This window comes from Silurus meridionalis, chromosome 20 (genome assembly GCF_014805685.1).
Source record: "Silurus meridionalis isolate SWU-2019-XX chromosome 20, ASM1480568v1, whole genome shotgun sequence".
Classification (NCBI taxonomy): domain Eukaryota; kingdom Metazoa; phylum Chordata; class Actinopteri; order Siluriformes; family Siluridae; genus Silurus; species Silurus meridionalis.
In genome coordinates this window covers 18,578,206-18,584,258 of record NC_060903.1, presented here as the reverse complement: position 1 = coordinate 18,584,258, position 6,053 = coordinate 18,578,206, and the positions used below count along the sequence as shown (strand labels likewise).

Sequence of the window (6,053 nt, the reverse complement as noted above, 5' to 3'; positions counted from 1 at the left end):
TTTTACCGCCAATAAATTCAACTTTGAGCTTAATTGTGTGGAATTTCACAACAAAACAGACTCTTGTGACACAAACAGAAATACGTCCTTAACAGTGAAATACGTGAGAGTGAAGACAGTAGTAAGAACGATGAGCAACGAGATCCAAATCACAAAACACACATCAACATCACTGATGTCACTGACATCACAAAATCACTGACCCCTTTCACATTGATGACATCACTGAGATGAGGAGAAGTGAGGAACAAGTCAAGTTCCACTTGACCAGTTGGATCATGGATAAGCGTTTGATCAGGAGTTCTGTAGAACAAGTGATGGGGTGATGGAGGTAAAAAAGTAATTAGATGTTGGAAGAGATGAAAGTGATGAAGATAAAAGAATGGGGTGATGAAGGTGATGGATGGGGTGAAAATGTTGAAGGTGATGGAGTTTTAATCCTTCACACCATCAAACAATGTATAAAGTGCATGAGATTCTGCAGACAGGTGTGATGATTTGATGTCTAAAGGCAGAAGAAAATTTATGAGAGAAAATGTTATTTTTAAAAGTAATTAATACATTTATTCGCAAGATAAAATTCTTGTAAAAATAATAAACATTTTGCCGAGACGCCGTAAAACTTTATTATATTACAACGATAAATGTAAAATAAAATAAAAAAACATACAAAAAAAAATTTATTTCCTGTGTGGAAGCAGAAATTTCTTTTTTAAAACTTTTTAAAGAAAAAAAAAAGATGTTTTCAATATAAAGGTTTTTTTATGATGTTTTTATATGACTAAAAATCAAGAATATTTTTGAGAAGACAAACGACATGATCATACTTCAATAAAAAACAAACAACAACAAACAAACCTAAGTTTTCTTCACACAACCTCCTTTTTCTGTTTCATGAGATTTTTTTCCGTGGTTTTCTTCTGAGACTCTGTAGGAACCTGCTGTGGAACCTGGAAAACACCAAAAACCCAGAGAAGCAACCTGAGGTGAAACGTCTGTAGGGGTTTTGCATAAATGCTCCTTACATTAACCCTTAAAATTTAAAGTTTAAAAATTAGTTTATTATCAATTTATTTTGCAAATCATTTTTATTACAAATATCATTATAATAATAATTATTATTATTTGTATTATTATATATGATAAATTATAAATTATACAATAATAATAACACATCTTTCAGCATCTTATTTCCTGCTATTCTTCTTTTAACCTAAACCATATTATTATTATTATTATTATTATTATTATTATTATTATTATTATTATTACTTAAGTTGTAATGATCAGTTATAACCAGCAGATGGCGAGATAGACTAAAAGAAGAATTCCACACCGAGTTACAGAGAGAGAGAGAGAGAGAGAGAGAGAGAGAGAGAGACATTTTGACATTATTGTGATCAGTTATTGATGAACACAACTTAAAAATAACCACAATTCTGGTATTTTAAAATAAATACTTTATTACAGTGTAATTGCACATTAATTACACGTGTATAATAACAAAGAGCTGCAAATGAAGCAGAAATCAATGTAACTGTTTAAAACTGAAGTATTAAACTGGGATTTGGAGTAAAAACTCGAATAAAAACAACAAAACAAAAATACACACATGTCTTCTGTAGATTTTTAAGAAATACAGCAGGGTTTTTTGTTGTAAATGCGACACGTGACGTGTTTGTGCATCTGCACATCTGGAGCAGCAGAGTGAGGTTCCTGTAGAAAAGCTCCACTCCGCTATAAATCACAGACGAGAAATGAAGGAGATGTGAGAATTTCAGTATTAAAGAGATCTCTGAACCCTGATTTCTCTCTCGACCACCTGACCATAAGATTGGTTCCACTCTTCTGGGAAGATGTTTCACTAGGTTTTAGAGTGTGATATTTTCAGACACCTCTCGTGTCTTAAATGTAAAATAGAAATGTAGCCCATGAGAACTCATAGGAAGCGAGTGTGTTGTGAGATCTGAGTTTTAGAGGATCCTGTCACGTGTTCTGATGAGTCACTCAGTAGACGAGCTCCAGAATGTTCAGATCGACCCCGAAACTTGGAAGAATTTTGCCTCGGATTGACGAGTGATGTGGTGATTCTGTGTTTGTTCATTATTACAAATGAAACCACCACTTCTTATGTGACCATATAGTGGACTTTTTGCTCATCAGCTGCAGAAACTTTCTGAGATGTCGTGTTAAAGCAGAAAGATGTCCTCAGCTGAACCAGGAAGCAGAAAGATGTCCTCAGCTGGACCGGGAAGCAGAAAGATGTCCTCAGCTGGACCAGAAAGCAGAGTAATGTTCTCACCTGGACTGGAAAACAGTTGTAATCTTGTGGGTGTCTCTAACTATTCTCTTCTTCACTTATTGCTTCCATCAGCTCACACTTCATCTCTCTTATTCTGTCATAAAGTAATTATGCAGAAAACAGATGTGATGTGGAAATTATTACAAGTACACATTCACAAAACGCAGAAACAATCAGATACAAACAATACAAGAAATGTTGTGAAACAAAAAAAAAAACTAAACCTTACGGGGAACATGGGGGAACATGGGGAACATGGGGGAACATGGAGGAACATGGGGAACATAGGGGAACATGGGGAACATGAAGGAACATGGGGGAACATAGGGGAACATGGGGAACATGAAGGAACATGGGGAACATGGGGAACATGGGGAACATGGGGAACATGGAGGAACATGGGGAACATGGGGAACATGGAGGAACATGGGGAACATGGGGAACATGGAGGAACATGGGGAACATGGAGGAACATGGAGGAACATGGGGAACATGAAGGAACATGGGGGAACATGGAGGAACATGGGGAACATGGAGGAACATGGGGGAACATGGAGGAACATGGGGAACATGGGGAACATGGGGAACATGGGGAACATGGAGGAACATGGGGAACATGGAGGAACATGGAGGAACATGGAGGAACATGGGGAACATGGGGAACATGGAGAACATGGGGAATATGGAGGAACATGGGGAACATGGGGAACATGGAGGAACATGGGGAACATGGGGAACATGGAGAACATGGGGAATATGGAGGAACATGGGGAACATGGGGAACATGGGGAATATGGAGGAAAATGGGAACATGGGGAATATGGAGGAACATGGGGAATATGGAGGAACATTGGAGGAACATGGGGGAACATGGGGAACATGGAGGAACATGGAGGAACATGGGGTAATATGGGGGAACATTGGGGAACATAGGGGAATATGGAGGAACATTGGAGGAACATGGGGAACATGGAGGAACATGGGGGAACATGAGAAACATGGAGGAACATGGAGGAACATAGGAAACATGGAGGAATATGGAGGAACATAAGTAAGGAATTGATAAGTTCTATGGAGGGTGCAGAAGATGCAAATGCTGAAAAGGTGATTTATTTTATGAGATTCTTATTTTATGTTCTTTTTTCTTTTTTTTATATTTTGTTTATCAGGTATTTATTTCTCTCATGTTTACTCCTCATACACATTCCTCCTATTCACCCCTTTACCTAATCCAGTGGGTTTCAGTGCTTTGCATCATTTCCACTTCCATACACCTGACATTAAACCTGGAAAGATGAAAGACGCTGAAATTCAGCAGCCCGTGAAGAGCAAATGAGGACAGTGTCTTTGTGTGAGTAATGACATCTGTCTTCACCGTGTGTCCACAGGAATCATTAGCATGGTGGTGATAATGCTAAAGGTTACACTATATGTGTGTGTGTGTGTGTGTGTGTGTGTGTGTGTGTGTGTAAGGATGTGTCAAACACACCTGTCTGTTAGAACTTCCTCATCCGTGAGATCACATGTTGGACTTTAGAAAGTGTCGCGCTGCAGCCTCGAGGGATTCACTGAGGCTCAGCAGGCTTTTGGAAATGCAGGAAATTTTCCTGGAGATTTGATGACAAATGCATCACAGAAATTACACTGTTATGACACTAACGTCAATCCAGAATACAAAAACATATCTACAGGATGAGGTCTTGAAACCTGTGAGGGTTCAATAAACCAGGAGCCAATAATGAGTAAAACTGAATTATAAAAGTGGGTGTGGCCTATGAACTTGAAATCCATTGAAGTTTATAAGACGTGGTATGAAAAGTTTTCGAGACTAGAGTGCTACAGATCTGGTTGCTTTTGCTGAATGGCCTTCCTCAGATGGTGGCTATTGACGGTGTGGCCCCTGGAGACAATTTCTTAATGAACAATGCTGAAAAAGACAATGAACATGCACTTGTTCGAGCTGCAGACCTGCATCACCTCTTTTGGTAAACTTGCTGAATCATGTCTAACATCTTTGTGGCAGATTTGCCTTTTTATACAGAATTTCACGTATGCTCTTTGTTCTAACTTGCTGTCCGTGTTGAAATCGCAGGAGGCGTGGCCTCTATATATGAGATAATATAGGAGGTGTGGCCGCTATATTTGAGATCTTGTGAAGGAGGTGTGGCCTCTATTTATATGAGATCTAGTAAAGGAGGTGTGGCCTCTTTATATGAGATCTAGTGAAGGAGGATTGGTCTCTCTATATAAGATCTAGTAAAAGAGGTGTGGCCTATATATATATATATATATATATATATATATATATATATATATATATATATATATATATATATGAGATCTAGTGAAGGAGGTGTGGCCTCTATATTTAAGATCTAGTAAAGGAGGTGTGACCTCTATATATGAGATAATATAGGAGGTGTGGCCTCTATATTTGAGATTTAGTGAAGGAGGTGTGGCCTCTATATATGAGATCTAGTGAAGGAGGTGTGGCCTCTTTATATGAGATAATATAGGAGGTGTGGCCTCTATATTTGAGATTTAGTGAAGGAGGTGTGGCCTCTATATATAAGATCTAGTGAAGGAGGTGTGGCCTCTTTATATGAGCTCTAGTGAAGGAGGTGTGGCCTCTATATATGAGATAATATAGGAGGTGTGGCCTCTATATTTGAGATTTAGTGAAGGAGGTGTGGCCTCTATTTATAAGATCTAGTGAAGGAATGTGGCCTTAGTAAGATCCTGCAAAGTGTCTGTGGTATATACATGTAAATATGATGCATGACCATGTGTAGAAGATCCAGCACCTCCTTAAATGATCAGTCAGGGTTAGTCAAGTGGGCATGACCTCAGTGTCAGTCCCTATAATAGGCGTGTCCTGTAAACCTGTCAGTCTCAATAAAGCTTCATTTTGTGATTTTTTTTTCACAAAGCCAATTAAAAAGAAATCATTTGTTTTTTTTTCACAGCAGTTGAAATGTCAGAGCGTCTCTCACTGCCTGGAAATAACTCTTCTGAACAGACTTTCTACTAACACCTCTCCTGTTATTTCTGAAGCCATTCTGCAGGCTACACTTGTAGTGTTTTACCTGTAACAGAGGAGTCCTGTGGGAGAGTTCACTCAGAGCTTACAACCTGCTTTTCCTTTTACACTATGTAGAATATTTCATTATAACCTCAATGTGCTTCTCTCTGTTATATCTCTACTTTCTCTTCTTTCCTGTCCTCCTGTAAACTGCACACCATCTGATTCTCGGGTTCCTGTGGCTTAAATGAACAAAATGAAATGAAAAAAGCTCATGTAATCGTATTAATGCCGAACATCTACACTTTACATAATTGTGTTTATTCTGGTCTACTCGTTTAATTTCAATCAGAGGACACTGAATAATCGTAAAGCGCACTAAAGGATATTACATTTCCAGGATCGGCCGTAAAGACGAGGAAAATACCGGTGTGATTATGTTCACATTATGCTCGGCAGTTCCTCTGGAACATCTGGTGCTGACAGACGGCTCTCGTGCAGCACTCGGTTCACACCGGGGCCAGGCACTCGGAGTGGGACTTGCTGGGAGAAGATTTAGAGTGACAGGAAATAAAACAAACTCTGTGATGGAGGAGCGGAGCCTGTAGAGGAATAAGAAGCAATAACTTCTTTGTTTGAGATCCAGAAAAGGAGGTGTGGCCTCAATGTTACTGAGAAAGTAAAGAAGGTGTGGCCTGGATGTATAAAATCCAGTGATTTGGATATGGC

At 38.9% G+C, this 6,053-nt stretch overlaps 1 long non-coding RNA gene across 1 annotated transcript; it reads right to left on the bottom strand.

The window, feature by feature from the left end:
* Positions 1-1,599: 1,599 nt before the first annotated feature.
* On the bottom strand, positions 1,600-4,411 carry LOC124403212. The gene is made up of 3 exons (XR_006928859.1): positions 3,792-4,411; positions 3,529-3,588; positions 1,600-2,396 (listed from the first exon to the last, which is right to left on the bottom strand). It is a non-coding gene; the product is annotated as an uncharacterized LOC124403212 (long non-coding RNA).
* Positions 4,412-6,053: the final 1,642 nt, after the last annotated feature.